Source organism: Vulpes vulpes, chromosome 15, assembly GCF_048418805.1.
Source record: "Vulpes vulpes isolate BD-2025 chromosome 15, VulVul3, whole genome shotgun sequence".
Taxonomy (NCBI): Eukaryota; Metazoa; Chordata; class Mammalia; order Carnivora; family Canidae; genus Vulpes; species Vulpes vulpes.
In genome coordinates, this window is record NC_132794.1 from 48,386,926 (window position 1) to 48,403,881 (window position 16,956).

Consider the following 16,956-nt stretch of genomic DNA (forward strand, 5'->3'; position numbering starts at 1 on the left):
TTCCAGATCACGAAAATGAAGCATCTCTGCATAGAGAAAAATCTGGAAAGACATATGCCAAAATGTTAACAGCTGTTAACTTTACATGATGTGAGTTAAGAGGACTTGTTTTTCCTTCGTGCCTTCCAAGTGTTCTGCATTGAGCACAAAATGCTTTTGTAATTAGGAGCAGACCCCAAAGAATGTTATCACATTAAAGATAATACATAGCCATTGTACAATTAGGAAAATGTAGGGAATCATTTTTTAAAGTACCAAGTACCTATATTCCTACCACCGACAGATAAGTGCTCTTGACCTTTTGAAAATGTAAATGTTTTTAAAAAGTTCTTTGGAATAAGGACAAAGACTGCTTTGGCTGTCTTTTACCCCTCTATCACATTTTCCTTCTGTCATTGGGTGTGAAGACTTTGTTCTCACCTTTACACCATTGCTGGGAGCCAACAGGGAGCTCTGGGAAGAAATGGCAAAGAGAATGGTGGGCCTCTTAAGCATTAGAAATAAGAGCTTGGGGCGCCAGTTAAGCGTCTGGTCTGCCTTCTGTCAGGTCTTGATCCCAGCATCCTTGGAATTAAGCCCTGCATTGGGCTCCCTCCACAGTAGGGAGTCTGCCTCTCCCACTACCTCTTCCTCTTTCTCTCTTTCTCAAATAAATAAAATCTGGAAGGAAGGAAGGAAGAAAAGAAAGAAAGAAAAGAAACGAAACCTGAAGTTTGCTTCCAAGTATTTCCACCTGAAAATTTTAGTTTAGAAGCTTTGAGAGCAAGTTCATGGGAACATCTAGCAGGAGTCATGAGAACCTGGCTCCTCTCTGTGGAGGGGTGTGGGAACACAGGGAGGGACATAGGTATTGCCCTGCTGGCTGAGGGCAATGGAATGGGGCGGGTGCTTCTGAAAGCAAATATCCTGAAAAACCTGTTGCTGGTATTACAGATTCTGGTTCTCACGTGGATTGTAAGACCAGAGTTCACTTCCTGGGAAGTGGCTTTCAGAATGTTTCCTGCTATGATTAGCTTTAACTGCAGGTAATGATTATCTGCAAGGTAGTGTCTGGGAATTACTGATTGAGAAGAGATTTACTCTCAAATAATTGTCTACCATTAATGGGCTCCTATTATGTGTCAGGCACTGTGCCAAGCACTTCATATATATTATCTCACGTAATACAGAGAGTACTCCTATAAGATGGGAATATAATTATCATCCTCTGGTAGGACAGAAATGAAGGGTAGGTAACTTGTCCAAGGTTATGTAGCTAATGAATGGTCAATTCAGACTTGAAACCTACTAAGCCAGAGAGTAGAACCTGTGCTCTTTCTCCCCCCACCATTCCAGAGAGCATCCTGAAGCAGCTGTCATGGTCGTGTTATCTTTTGGGTGAAGGCAGTTAGTAGTAGGCACCTTTTAAAATGTACAGGAGGCCCCTGGGTGGCTCTATTGGTTAAGTGTCTGACTCCTGATCTCAGCTCAGGTCTTGATCTCGGGGTCGTGGGTTCAAGCCCTGCATTGGGCTCTACATTGGGCATGGAGCCTGCTTCAAAAAAAAAAAAAAAAAAGTACAGGAATTCTGGTGTGTGTGTGTGTGTGTGTGTGTGTGTGACAAAGTAGTTAGGTGGGAGTTACCTACCAGTAATTAAATCTAAGTAATTTTCTCAGCTCAGTCTCTCTTCCCCAAGCATCCTGGCTCCTCCATGGTCAAGGATTTGAGGTAGGTGATAATAGTGGAGTTTTTGAAAACCTTTTTTTAAAGTATAGGACACACCCAAAAATGGCAATTGGAAGTGCACAGTCCTTAAAAACTTTCACAAACAGATCCAAATAACCAGGAACCAGATCAAGAGACAGTATTACCAGCACTCTAGAAGTAACCCTTTAGGCCCTGCCCCAGCCTCTGCCTTGTCTCTCCTGCCCAAAGATAATCTCTATCCTTACTTATAGCATCATGGATGAAAGTAGCTCTTTTTAAAGTTCACATAGAATCATATAGGCTGGATAATGATATGTCTGCTTTCTTGCATCCTGCAATATATTTTTCAGAATCATTTAACCATAGCAATTTTGAGAAGTGGCAGTCAAAAAAGAGAGACAAGAGTAGAACAGTGTTTCTCTGTTTTATGTTTTTGCTTTTTATTATGTGCCTAGGTCAGTGCCTCTCCTACCTGCAAGATCCTCCAGACAAATCACCTGAGAATCTTGTTAAAACGTAGACTCTGATTACATAAGCCTGGGGTGGGGCCTGAGATTCTGCATTCTAACAGGTTCTTAGGTGCTGCTGCTGCACTGGTCCACACTTTGGGATGCAAGCTCTGTGCTCCATCAGTAATTTGAAAGGGTGCAGCAAGTATTTGAAAAATCATTCAATGCCTCTAGTGTATGATCATTCTAACAAAATAACTCTAATGGAATAGATTGGAGCATTATTTCATGTCTACATCTTATAATATTTAATTACTTTTTCTTCATGTGTTTCTGATTGATGTTTTTCTACTCAAAAAATTAATTTATTGGGGTGCCTGTGTGGCTCAGTTGGTTAAGCATCTGACTCTTGATCTCAACCGAGGTCTTGATCTCAGGGTCTTGAGTTCAAGGTTTGCGCTGGGCTCCATGCTGGGTATGGAGCCTACTTTAAAATATAAAATAATTTATCTTTCAAAAAGATGTCAAATACCCATGGTAAAAAATTTTAAAAGTTTAGAAAGGTAGATGGTGAGGAATGGGGAGGAAGGTAGACTGAAAATAAGTTACCTTGTCGCTGGCCCCTCAGTTTCTCTTTTCTAAAAGCAACCACTGGTACTGATTATGAAATTTTCAATAACCTATACACTTATTTTTCTTTTGCACATGTGGTAAGTTATTGTACAACTGTTCTGTGCCTTTGCTCTTTTTATTAATACTGTGTGGGGCACCTCGCTAGCCCAGTCGGTGTGGCGTGCCGCTGTTGACCTCAGGGTTGTGTGTTAAAGCCCCACGTTAGGTGTAGAGGTTAAAAATTATAAATCTTAAAAAAAAAAAAAAAAGCAGTAAGTAAATAGCTAATGGTTATATTCTGGATATTCTAAGTGCTTTGGTATTTCATTTTTTTAAAAGATTTTATTTATTTATTCATGAGAGACACAGAGGGAGAGAGAGGGGCAGAGACACCGGCAGAGGGAGAAGCAGGCTCCATGCAGGGAGCCCTATGTGGGACTCAATCCCGGGTCTCCAGGATCACATCCCAGACTGAAGGCAGCGCTAAACCGCTGAGCCATCTGGGCTGCCTGCTTTTGGTATTTTAACTCTAATCTCCGCAACAACCTTGTGCAGTAGCATTATTGTTTCTATTTTATGGAAATAATTCATATCTAGGACATCCTTTAGAGCCTCTATATTATGAAGATTTTTTTCCCTAGCTGTACATCTGTATTTCTACTCTTCTGTGTAATGTGTCATAATTTAACAAGTTCCTTATTGATGGACATTTAGGTTGTTTCTAATACTTTGCTAATACAAATAGTGCTGCAGTGAATTTTTAAGCATATCATTCCATACTTGTAGGAATGTATCCATAGAAAAATTCCTAAAAGTTGCTGAAAGAATCTATATTTTAAATTAATATTGCCAAGTTGCCTTCCAGGGGTGAGTTTTGCCTATTTGGTGAGAATGGTATTTCATTATAATTGCAGTTTCCATTTCTCTTATTACAAGTGAGGCATCTTTTCATGTTTAAGAGCCATTTTGATCTTTACTGTGAACCGTTTGTCACATCCTTTTCTACTAAGTTTTCGGTCCCTTGTTACTAATTTGTAAGTGCTCATTTTATATAAAGAAAAGTACTCCTGTGTGATATATGGTGTAGATGATATTTTTTGTTGTGGTTGTTTGTTTGAATGTGTCTGTGTATGAATGTTTATGTGTGTGGTTTCTAGGTTTTGTGTCATAGTTAAAAGGATTTCCTTACTCCAATAATATTTTTAGAAACCTCCATTTTCTTCTAGTGCTTCTAAAGTTTATTTTTCAGCGTTTCATTTTGAGTCCTCTAAGAGAAGTGAGATACGGATCCAATTTTTTTTTTTCCAGGTGGCTAACGATTGTCTCAACACCGTATATTGAACGATCTATATTTTCTGAACACTTCTTTAATAATCCATCTCCATGTATTTATATTACTTCCTTTATCATATACTATGTTCACATGTGTATTTGGGTTTATTTCTAGGCTCTGTATCCCGTTTCCGTGCACCAGTACCACTACTACTACACTATGGTAGATGTGTGCTGCAGTCTTCCTACATGTTCCTCTTGCATTTTTTTGAAATGTTCACTTAAGATTTAAGGAACACCATCAAAGAGCACAGTATGCCAGCAGTCTAATGAGGGAATGCGGGTCTCCCAAGGCTTTACAGAGTGATTTGTCCATGATGTCACCCACCAAGGAGGGGCACAATCAGGAGAACCTATGAATCTACCTGGTTCTATATCTTTCCAATAACCCCAGAGTTGGAGCGTAGCTTCCAGACCTCTCCCAACCCAAGGCCAGGCCATACCCCTCTGACTATAAAGTCCCATCCCTCAGCACAGGGCGGGGGGGGGGGGGGGGGGGGGGGGGGGTGTAAATCTTCAGGGCTCTCATTCCCCTTTTGTAATTAATTAGTTGCAATTATCTACCCCGCCCCCCCCCCCATGTAAGTTGAGCGAGCACAGGATCTTGCCTGTTTTATTTATTGCAATGCCCATAGCACCTCAGCACCAAATCCTAACCTCAGTTTTCTAAAAATGGAAAGAATGGGAAAAATATTTCACAAATCCTTTTGAGGATTAACTAAAACAAAGTGTGCCCCTAAGAGGGCCTGGCGTGTAGCCAAGCTTCAGTAAATGCAAGGCACAATTTCTGACCTTTCCCCCAAAATTACTGTTTTTCCCTGGGGTAAAACAAAAGGGAGAAGCTATCTGTGCCCTCCCTAAGACAGAGAAGTGTGGAGGAAAACCGTGATCACTAAAGGGGAGAAAGGGATTTTACATGTCGACCCTTGAGAACCCAAAGGCCCCAAATCAGAGGGCCTAGGCTCAACTGCGCGGGAGGGGTCGTGGAGATGCCAGGTGGGCCTCCTGATGCCCAGGTTCCGGCAAGGCGGGCTCAGGGCCCCGGCCTAGCGCGGCCCGACGAGGGACCGGACCCCTCGCAGGGTCACGTGCGGCCTCGCTCCGCCCCGGCCTCGCGGCGGCGGGCGGGGAAAGGCTCCGCCGGGGCGGCGGAACACAGGCGCCTTTGTGCGCGGCGCGACGGAGCCGGCGGGGCCGCAGCTGCAGCCCCACGGTGGGGCGCGCAGGCCGCGGGGAGGGGCCCGCGCGGCGGCTCCCGCCAGAGCTGTGCGAGGTCGGGCTCCTCCGGAGGCGGTTTCTCTCCGCAAGGCTCGGCGTGGCCGCGAGGAGTAGGAAAGGAAGCGGGGAGCTCCAGTGGTTCCGTCCTGGGAGCTGAGGCTCTGCGGAACAAGGGCAGCACCCCGAGTTTGTCCAGCAAGAGCTGAGGAGCAGCGCGGACAGCGGGAGGGCCGAGGAGGGGGTGGCGGGAGCCACGGGGCGCTGCGAGGCCGGAACACGCTGTGCCTAGCCGGTGGCTGCAGCCGTGGGGGTGCCGCTTGGAAGCGCTGCAGATGCTGACCCGGCAAAACGGAGCTGAAGAGTCGCCGCAAATTGCTGAAGCCAAAAAGACACAATCCAGTTCAGCAAACAATTTTTCGTGGTTTTTTTTTTTTTTTTTTTCTGTTTTGTAGCAGAAATCTTTCATTAAAATGAAATATGTATAATGTCAGTATATAAAATGGACGAAAATGTATGTGGTCCTCAAAACATTTAACTCTGGGCAGCCCGGGTGGCGCCGCGGTTTAGCGCCGCCGTAGGCCCAGGGCGTGATCCCGGAGACCCGGGATCGAGTCTCTGCGTAGAGCCTGCTTCTCCCTCTGCCTGTGTTTCTGCACCTCTCGTTCCCTGTGTGTGTCTCTCATGAATAAATGAATACAATCTTTAAAAAAAATCTTGGTAGGAAATACTTTCTTCAGTGTACCTGGAGGGACCTTGGTCTGGCCACTGAGAAAAAAAACAAGGGGGGGGGGGGTGACCAGAATCATTTACTTGTCAAAATTTCCATTGTAACATGGATAGAGCGTGCATTTCTACCAGCACTATTTCACATTACCCTGTGTTGCAAACTTCGAATGAGGAAGGTGTCAAACCTCATTGAAACTGAGCTGTGGGGACGCCTGGGTGGCTCTGCGATTTGGCGCCTGCCTTCTGCCCAGCGTGTGATCCTGGAGACCCGAGATCGGTCCCCACGTCAGCTCCCTGAATGGAGCCTGCTTCTCTGCCTGTGTCTCTGCCTCTCTGCGTGTCTCATGAATAAATAAATAAAATCTTAGAAAGAAAGAAAGAAACTGAGCTTTGCAGTGCATCCATAGTGTCTTCTAGAAATACAACGAATTTTATTGGAACTGGGCAGCCTTCTTCCAACCCGGCTATTCTTTCTTTTAATCAGATCATGGCCCCTTTTTTGATACCTAGAAACTATGTGACACTTAGAATCATTGTTCCTAATAGCCTCTGTTCAAGCGGATACTAAATACCAGGTACTAACCTTTGCAAATTTTATTATTTTTAATCCTCAACCATAGTATGTTTTAGCTTAGTGAACAAAACTGTTTACTTTGTGGTTTGTTTTGTTTTGTTGGGAGGGGTGGGACAGAGGGAGAGAATTCCAAGCAGGCCTCATATCCAGTGCTAGAGCCCTGTGTGGGGCTTGATCTACAACCCTGAGATCATGACCTGATGAAATCAAGAGTCAGATGCTTAACCAACTGAACTGCCCTGGCACCCCAGATTTTATTTTTAAGTAATCTCTACACCCAACATGGGGCTTGAATTTACAGCTCTAAGATCAAGAGTCACATTCTTTACCGTCTGAGCCAGCCAGGTGCCCCAATCTTGAAATTTTTTTTTTAATTAGAAAATATTTTGAGGGGATCCCTGGGTGGCTCAGCGGTTTGGCGCCTGCCTTTGGCCCAGGGCGCGATCCTGGAGTCTTGGGATCGAGTCCCACGTGAGGCTCCTGGTGTGGAGCCTGCTTCTCCCTCTGCCTGTGTCTCTGCCTCTCTCTCTCTCTCTTTGTCTATCATAAATAAGTAAATCTTTAAAAAAAAAAGAAAAAAATATTTTGAGGGCAGCCTGGGGGGCTCAGCGGTTTAGCACCACCTTAGGTCCAGGGCGTGATCCTGGAGACCCAGGACTGAGTCCTGCATGGAGCCTGCTTCTCCCTCTGCCTGTGTCTCTGCCTCTCTCTCTCTGTGTCTCTCATGAATAAAAAAATAAAAATCTTAAAAAAAAACAAAAACAAATCTTAGTCTTTCTCCATATTTGATTTTGATATTTTTGAAAAAATAAAACTTAGATGCAGTTGAAGCCCCCATGGACTCCTCCCTGATTTCATTCCTATTTCTCCTCTCTCCCCAGATATGTATTATTTGAAATCAGTATCTATCTTCCCCTGCGTGTTTTATACTTACTACACTCATATACCCATAAACAAAATATAAATACATCAATTTATTTTTAAGACTTATCCACTTTGATATATTGATTTAATTCAATCATTTAAATTGCTATTTCTCCATAGTATGATCACAACATAATTTTTTTTAGTTTATTCATAGAGACACACACACACACAGAGGCAGAGACACAGGCAGAGGGAGAAGCAGGCTCCATGCAGGAAGCCTGATGCAGGACTCAATCCAGGTTTGCCAGGATCACACCCCAGGCTGCAGGAGGCGCTAAACCGCTGTGCCACCAGGGCTGCCCCATAATTTTCCTAATTTTCCTGTTGATGGACTTTTAGTTTCTACTTTTTTTGTAATTTGAACAATGCTGCAATGAACATTCCTATTTAGGTCTCCTTATATACATGAGAGAGTTTCAGTTTTGTTTTCAGGAATATACATCTCTAACTCTTCTAGATATTGCTAAGTTCTCACAGTGGCTGTAAAAGTAACATTTTCATCAGTAATAACTGAGAGTTCCTTTTGCTCCACATTCTCAATAGTACTAGTATTGTCAGATGTTTTAATTTTTAAAAATGTAATGGGTGTGAAATGATATCCCATTTTCTTTCTTTCTTTCTTTCTTTCTTTCTTTCTTTCTTTCTTTCTTTCTTTTCTTTCTTTTGGTAAATTTAAAGATTTTATTAATTTGAGAGAGAGAAAGAGCACAGAGTGAGAGAGAGAGCATTAGTTGAGTGGAGAAGCAGAAGGAGAGAGAGAAGCAGACTCCTGGCTGAGTAGAGAGCCCAACGGGGGCCTCCATTCAAGATCCTTGGGATGATAACCTGAGTCAAAGGTAGACACTCAATGAACTGAGCCACCCAGGCACCCCTAATATCCCATTTCTGTCTTAATTTATATTTCTTAACTTATTAGTGAAACTGAGCATCTTTATAAGTGTTTATGGAATACTGGGCTTTTCTTTTTTTGATTTGTCTATAGTCTGCCTATTTTTATTTTACTTACTGACTATTGAAATTCTTTACCTATTCTTGGGGCACCTGGGTGGCTCAGTGGGCTGGGTGTCCAACTTTATTTTTGCTCAGGTCATTTTCTCAGGGTTGTGAGGTGGAGCCCTGGTTGGCTCCGCCCTAGGCATGGAGGCTGCTTGAGATTCTCTCTCCCTCTCCCTCTGCTCCTCTCCTCCCACCTGCTTGTGCATACCCTCTCTTTCAAAAAAGAAATTCTTTACATATTCTAGACGAATCACATATCAGCTATATATGAGGCACACAATCTTCTGGTTGCAACTTGTGTTTTCACTTTGTCTTTTTTTTTTTTTGTACATGTTAATGTAGTCAAATGTATTAATATTTTACTTTATATAGCTTTTTATGACTTGTTTAGGAAATTATTTCCTACCCCCAAGGTCATATAGTTGGTGTTCTATCTATATATTCTTTTTTTTTTTTTTAAGATTTATTTATTTGAGAGAGAGAGAGCAGGGGGGAGGGACAGAAGGAGATGGGGAGAGAGTCCCAAGCAGATTCCAAGCTAAGCACAGAGCCTGACTTGGGGCTCAATCTCATGACTCTGAGATCATGAGCTGAGCTGAAACCAAGAGTCAGTAGCCCAACTGATTGAGCCACACAGGTGCCCCTCTTGTATATTCTTTAAAAATTTTTGAAGATTTTCTCTTCAAATCAATGTTTTTACCTGGAATTATATTTGTGAATGGTATAAGGTAATTTCATTTTTTCTCCTATGCATATCTAATCCCAGCATCATTTACTGACCAAACAAGAACAATTCAATTTGAAAAACCCACATAACTATAGCCTGGGTGTGGGTGGGTGTAGAGATTTGGAGAGAGCTCTGAAGGGGAGAAATACATTCCAGGGCCAGCCAGGGCCAGTCTGGGCTCAGGCACACTCCCTAGATGGTGCTGTTGGTCCTGGCCAATCCCAGGTATCAGAGGGGAATTTAGAAAATTCTGAGGGAGGCATTTCTGGTCACCTAAACCCCTGTGGGACCTGGTTCCAAACTGGGATTTTCTACCTGATTGGCCTTTGTGGCCTCAGCCATTCCCACTAATGGAAAGTACATCAAAGCATGGGCTTCTGGAGGCAGGCAAATGCCCGTGGCAGGGAGCTGACTTGGCAGGTGAAAGGGCAGTATTGGCTAACATTATAGCTTTTTCCAGGCATTTCCCCTGGAGCTAAAAGTTCCATAGGTCTGTCTTCCAAGTCTTTACAGGGAAGAATTTTTCCAAAATTTGATGTATCACCAAATATCCAGCTTTCAAAATCTGTTTGTCATGGTCTGCCTTACCAATAAATCAAAACCCGTATTTTAGATTTTTGTTGTAGCAACCCCACTTCCATGTACCAATTTCTACATTTTAGATTATAGGGTAAATTTATATAACAAAGAGATTACAAAATATAATGGCTCAGGGCACCTGGGTGGCTCAGTGGTTGAGGGTCTGCCTTTGGCTCAGGTCATATCCTGGGGTCCGGGGGATCAAGTCCTGCATCGGGCTCCCCACAGGTAGTCTGCTTCTCCCTCTGCCTGTGTCTCTGCCTTTTTCTCTGTGTGTCTCACGAATAAATAAATAAAATATAAATATAAATATAGGCTCAAACAAAATAGGAATTTCTTTCACTCTCATCCTACTGTCTGGAGGTGAATAGTCTTCTAAGGTTTGTGGGCAGCTCTGTTTTAGCTGCTGATTCAGAGACCCAGATTCCTTCCATCCTGTTGGCCCACATTTTCCTAAGGTGCTGACCTCTTAGGTGTGGTCAAAGCTGGGTTACTCATGCGACTCGATTCTAGCTGCCAGTCTTTATGTCTGTGTCTCTCTGGTCTTTCTTTGGTTGATTTCTCAGAAAGAACTCATGAGAACAGCAGTCTCTGAGTGTTTGCAGTATTCTTAACAGTTTCTCTGTAGCCTTTCTACTTGAAGCTCAGTTTGGTTGGATATGGAATCTGTGGTTCACATTTTCTGTCTTTGTCTTAAATATGTTACTCTATTACTTTCTGGATAAAGTGTTAACTAACAAAAAGTATAATATTGTTCCCCCTTGGTCTTTTTTTGCCTGGATGCCAATAACCATTTATTTTTCTTTCAAGTCCAGTAGTTTCAATAGAACACTTATTTGCCATTCTGGATCCTTTCACCCAGATACATGGCATGCTCTTTCAATAGACAGTTCCAAGTTCTAGAGTAGAGATTCCTTTTTGGTTGTAGTCACATAGTGGCTTTAAAAATATTTAGAGGTGCCAGGGCAGCCCCGATGGCCCAGCAGTTTAGTGCTGTCTTTGGCCTGGGGTGTGATCCTGGAGACCGGGGATCGAGTCCCATGTCGGGTTCCCTGCATGGAGCCTGCTTCTCTCTTTGCCTCTCTCTCTCTGTGTGTGTGTCTGTCATGAATGAATAACTAAAATCTTAAATATATATATATATATATATATATATATATATATATATATATATACACACCTGAGTGGCCCAGTTGGTTGAGCATCTGATTCTTGATTTCAACTCAGGTCATGATCTCAGGGTCATGGGATCGACCCCCAAGTCAGCCTTATATTTGCCTTATATTTTCTGAAATTTGTCTCTTCTGCTTCCCTCCCTTACTTTTTTTTTTTTTCCTTCCCTTACTTTTACTTGGACCTTCCTCCTACTTATCCCTACCCCTGGGATTTCATTTCCAGCAGTTTGTCCTCATTGAAGAGCTGAAGAGCTTTGGAAGGAGCTTTGTTTATAGGACTGAGAGTTTATAGGACCCAGTCTACTCCATCACTGAGACTTTTTTGCTTCTTTATGGTCCTTTTGCCCTCACTGGCCAGCTGGACTCTGCAGGATCCCCTCCTGGCTTCCACTAAGAGTTGCCAATTGGGGGTATGCCTGCTTTCAGAGTACTCAAAAGCCGAGTTCCTTCCCTTTGCTTCCCTCTGCACAGATTCTGATCCCACACAAGTCTTGTAGCTGACAGGGTTTATTCTTGCCAGCTTGAATTTGTGGATTCAGATGAATGTCTTGCCACCCAGGTTTGTGGAGCTCTTATCCATGAGCCTTTGGTATGCTGTCCCAGGTGCATTTTGCTGCCGTGGTAGTTTTCCCTTACTCCACTAAGTTTTCCAAATATTGCATTTATTATCATCCAACCCTAAATTTTTTATTATTTACTCAAATTTCCTTCATGAACAAAATAGATTACATCTCTGAACACTTTTAACAGCTATGTTTGTCAGTCTTTTCCCTTGGGTGGAGAATTGCCCCCAGCCCTGGCTTTAATCACTGAGCCTGACTGTATAGTTCATGACCTAGACTAAAGTACTTTTTGTCATGTAATGTGCCTGGCTGCTTCCCCTGCATCTCTAAGAGGATCCTCACAGCCTGGAGGCTTCAGTCCTGCTCATGACTTTTTGTTTCTATTTAGTTCAGGGCCACAGAGATTATAATCTTGTGTTTGAACTCAGCACTATCATTTTGGTATTTTCTTTTTGTGTTTTATCTATATCCCTGCTATGTATTTACAGCAGAGGGAGTAGCAAAGAAGTGAACTCACAGAGCCACCATGACTCAAAATATCTCAAAAAGCAGTTTTGAATGAACAATACACAACAAACTGATAAGGCCCTGAGAGGGCACAAAACCAAATAAGAAAGGCTCCCACAGGGCAGCCTGGGTGGCTCAGCAGTTTAGCACAGCCTCCAGCTCAAGGCATGATCCTGGAGACCTGGGATCGGGTCCATGTTGGGCTCCCTGCATGGGGCCTGTTTCTCCCTCTGCCTGTGTCTCTGCCTCTCTCTCTGTGTCTCTCATGAATAAATAAAATCTTAAAAAAAGAAAGAAAGAAAGAAAGAAAGAAAGAAAGAAAGAAAGAAAGAAAGAAAGAAAAAGACTCCCACACTTGGAGAGGTAAGAATCCAGTGAAAGAAGGTGACCCATAACATACCACACCATAAAACACACAGACAACTGCTCTCTTGAAAGTGATCTGTAGAGCTGTGAGCCCCCAGGAAGAAGCAAGGATTTTTGAGAGAGGGGGGCAGGAAGTCTCCTCAGAAGTAGTGGCTTTAGAACAGGTCATTTAGAGATGTGGTTGTGAGAGTGGACATGGCAGTTTGGGGACACCATCCTTGTACCTGGAGCACAGGCTGCCTTGGTGGAGTGTGGAGGATGTACTACAGGAAGACGCTGGAAGTTAGAGCACAGGTTGTAGAGTTCCCACAGATTTAGTTCCAGTCCTGCCTCTGCCAATGACTAGAGGTGTGAGCCTGGACAGTTCATTTCACCTTTCTGAGCCTGTGTTTCATCTATAGAAAGGGAATAGAGTATCCCTTGCCTCAGAGAGTTTAATGAGTATAATTGTTGATAATGTATATAAAGACACAGTAAAGTCTTAATAGGTAGTACCCATAACCCTTATAAGCATTATGGAGGGCCTTAAATGTCAAGCTATTAAGGTATAATTTACATACAATAACAAACTAAACACTTCGACTGCCATTTACTAGTCCTACTCAGAAGTACTACTCTCTGGAGCATTCCCTGGAATGTTACCCAGGCTGTCAGAGTCTTTGTAGTAGGCAAGACAATGGCTCCCAAAATGCCTACTTGTTAATCTCAAGGAACCAGTGAATATGTTAGGTAGCATGCCGAAGGGGAATTAAGGTTGCAAATGGAATTACGTTTGCTAATCAACTACCTGGATATGGGCATATTATTCTGGATTATAAGAGAATCTGTGGGGGTAGAAGAGGGAGGCAGAAGAGGGAAAATCAGAAATGATGTGAAAAGTACTCTCTGACTTTGCTATACATGGTTTGGAAGATGGAAGGGGCCATGAGCAAAGCAATGTGGGCAGCCTTTAGAAACTGGAAAATACCAGGAACCAGACTCCCTGCTGGAGCCTCCAAGAAGGCTGCATTGCCAAGACGTTGACTTTGGCCCCAGTGAGACGCAGTCTGGACTTCTGACCTCCAGAACTGTAGATAATGAAAGTGGTATTTTATTTTAGAGTTTATTCATTTATTTATTTTAAGGTAATTTCCATACCCATTGTGGGGCTAAAACTCACAACCCCGAGATCAAGGGTCACACACTCTACTGACTGATCCAGCCAGGCGCCCCAAAAGTATGTTGTTTTAAACCACTAAATTTCTGGTGATTTGTTGTAGCAGAAATAGAGAACTAGTAGAGTCTTGAACAAATACTTGTTGGCTACCTGAACTAATGAATCAAGGAGAAATCTACTACTTTTTTTTTTTTAATATAATAATCCTTCTAGGGGGTCTGCAGCGGAAACAAGATGACGAAGGGGACATCGTCGTTCGGAAAGCGTCGCTATAAGATGCACACGTTGTGCCGCCGCTGTGGCTCTAAGGCCTACCACCTTCAGAAGTCCACCTGCGGCAAGTGTGGCTCCCCTGCCAAGCAGAAGAGAAAGTATAACTGGAGTGCCAAGGCTAAAAGACGGAATACCACTGGGACCGGTTGAATGAGGCACCTAAAAATTGTATACCGCAGATTCAGGCATGGATTCCGTGAAGGAATGACACCTAAGCCCAAGAGGGCAGCTGTTGCAGCATCCAATTCATCTTAAGGATTTCAACGATTAGTCAAAATAAACGTTCTGGTTTTAAAAAGTAAAAACAAAACAAAACAAAACAAACAACAACAACAACAACAACAAAATCCTTCTAATTTTAGAGGAGAGAAAATTTAGTTTGGATCACACTATCTCCCTGTAAGGTACTCATATCTTAAATAACATGGAATTCCTGGGGATGATGCTAAAATGGTTTTGAAATTGATTGAAGGGTGATCGTATTTCCTCAAAATTCCTATGTTGAAATGTAATTCACAACCTTTGGGAAGTGATTTGGTCATGAGGGTGGAACCCTTATAAATGGAATTAGTGTGCCTATAAAAGGGACTCCAGGGAGCTCCCTTGATCCTTCCAGCATATGAGAACACAGTAAGAAGATGACTCTCTATGAACCAGGAAGTGAGTGCTCACCAGACACTAAATCTGTTGGTGCCTTGACCATGGACCCTCAGCCTCCAAAACTGTGAGAAATAAATTTCTGTTGTTTATGGTGCACACAGTCTATGATATTCTGTTACAGCAGCATGAAAAAGAGCTTGAGATAATTCCAGATTGGATGCACCATTGATATGATCATAGTTTAAACTACATTCCCTTTGCTACCGCTCTGAGTGGGCCAACAGAAGGCACACTGACCCCCCACAAAGCAGCTTGCTTTCTTTTCTTCTCTCGGTGACTTCTTGTGCAGTGGTTCTCAAAGAGGTGGAGGGAGGAACATATCACAGTCAGCTGAGTAATCTTATAAACTGTGAATGCCCACTACCTGTTAATTTCTGGTCTACCCAAGGAATCTGCTCTGCCTTCTCCTCACCCTCTACCCCCTTGAGAATCATTGTTTTTTTATTTTTATTTTTATTTATTTTTATTTTTATTTATTTATTCATGAGAGACACACACAGAGAGAAGCAGAGACACAGGCAGAGGGAGAAGCAGGGAGCCCGACATGGGACTCGATCCCAAGACTCCAGGATCACGCCCTGAGCCGAGGGGCCGCTTAACCACTGAGCCACCCAGGCGTCCCAGAATTATTTTAAAGCAAATGCTATATGGCCAAAAGGGAGAAGTATACACATAGGAATACACATAGACGATTATTCTGAATTTAAAAAGGTCTGAGAGAGAGAGAGAGAGAGAGAGAGAGAGAGAGCCTATTCTCATTTAGATCTTGTTCTAGCTCTTATCTATGTTCAAACTGTTGGCCTTTCTCCATGGCCAGAGCTTTCCCTGAGCACACAAAAGCCCCAGGAAGACTGACCCAGCTGTGAGTGCCCAGCATGGAGCCCAATATGGAACTTGAACCCAAGACCTCCAGATCAAGACCTGAGCTGAGTTCAAGAGTTGGATGCTTATCCAACTGAGCCATCCAGGTGCCCCTTATCTGGATTTTTTAAAAAAGATATTATTAAATATTAATACCTGTCAAATAAGACACAGAGAGAGAGAGAGTGAGAGAGCGAGCTCACAAGAAGGGGGAAACACTAGGCAGAGCGAGAGGGAGAAGCAGTCTCCCAGCTGAGCAGGAAGCCTGATGTGTGGCTTGATTCCAGGACCCTGGGATCATAACCTGAGCAGAAGGCAGACACTTAACTGACTGAGCCACCCAGGCACCGTTCCTTTTCTAGATCTTTTCTAGATCCTTTTCTAGGGTTGATTGGCCCTAGGATATCAGTGTGCTATCCTGTGATGTCTTCCACAGAGCAGGAATCAGAGCAGATTCCTTAGTGAATGGATTGCCTTGACTTCAGGTTCCTAATCTTGCAGAAGCCAGAAGCTTGCTTTGCCTTTTGCTGGGGTTGTCAGGATCACGACTTCCTTTACTGACCCCTGTAACCTCTCTGACTTGAAATACCCTGTCTGTAGCCCTTCTACCCCAGTATATCCTAGTCCTGTAAATAAAAAGCACTCTTGATGATCTTTAGGTTCCTTCTTAGCTCTGTGATTCTGAGATTGTTCTGTCTCTACCATGTTCTCCAGCCAAATTCTTAGAGTCATTTCATGGATGAAGAATCAGATCTCTCTACTGGATTATTCTAATCCCGACTGCAGTTTATTTGCTCTAGAAGGTACTGGTGTCAGGATAATTGCTATTTGCCCGTGACCTGACCATGTTGTTTGCCTTTAGGGATCCCAGATACCTCTACTGTCATTTTTAGTTGGGTTAAAGAAAAAAGCCTTCTCCCTGTTTGTCTTTTAGATTCTCTTGTCTAAGCTGTTCTGGCAGTTCCTCTGTTCCAACCTCAAGGCTGGTGACTCACATGACTCAGGTGGAGCTCATGGCCCTCAGTCCTGGCCATTCACTGCTGCAATCCCTTTTTTTAGCTGCAACCACTCGGTTGGGGTGAGGAAGTGGAAAATGGACTCCATAAGGCTACAGTGTTACCTTTTATAATACTTTAAATAAATGCTAAATGAGAATATAATTGGTTCCCAATGCCAGAAAAGGCATCTTTCTCTACAAGGAGATGTGTGCATGTGCTCATCTCTGTTGTAATGGCCTCAGGACAGCAATTTGGCACCATGCAAGAGTAGAAGTATGCAGAAGATGTGTTCAGCCCAGCACTGTCTCTTCCTGAGGTCCCTGGGAGTAGAGGAACTTATCCTGAACCGTATTCCTTTCCGACAGGAAGTTTCTGGGCTTTTCCCATTCCTACCATCCAGAAGTGGCTTATGTCCCTCCCAGTCTTCGGTTCCAGCACTGACGTTCCTCCCACCAGCATTATCCTGGGGTCTCCTGACCCTTGAGTGAGGCCACATTGGACACCCTGTAGATTTAGGTTATGTTCAATCTATCAGGGGTCCCAGATTCAACCTGATTCCAATCTACGTTT

At 43.3% G+C, this 16,956-nt stretch overlaps 1 pseudogene; it reads left to right on the top strand.

Moving 5' to 3' along the window:
* Positions 1-11: 11 nt before the first annotated feature.
* LOC140595615 (large ribosomal subunit protein eL37 pseudogene) lies at positions 12-14,195 on the top strand (annotated as a pseudogene).
* The last annotated feature ends 2,761 nt before the right edge of the window (positions 14,196-16,956 follow it).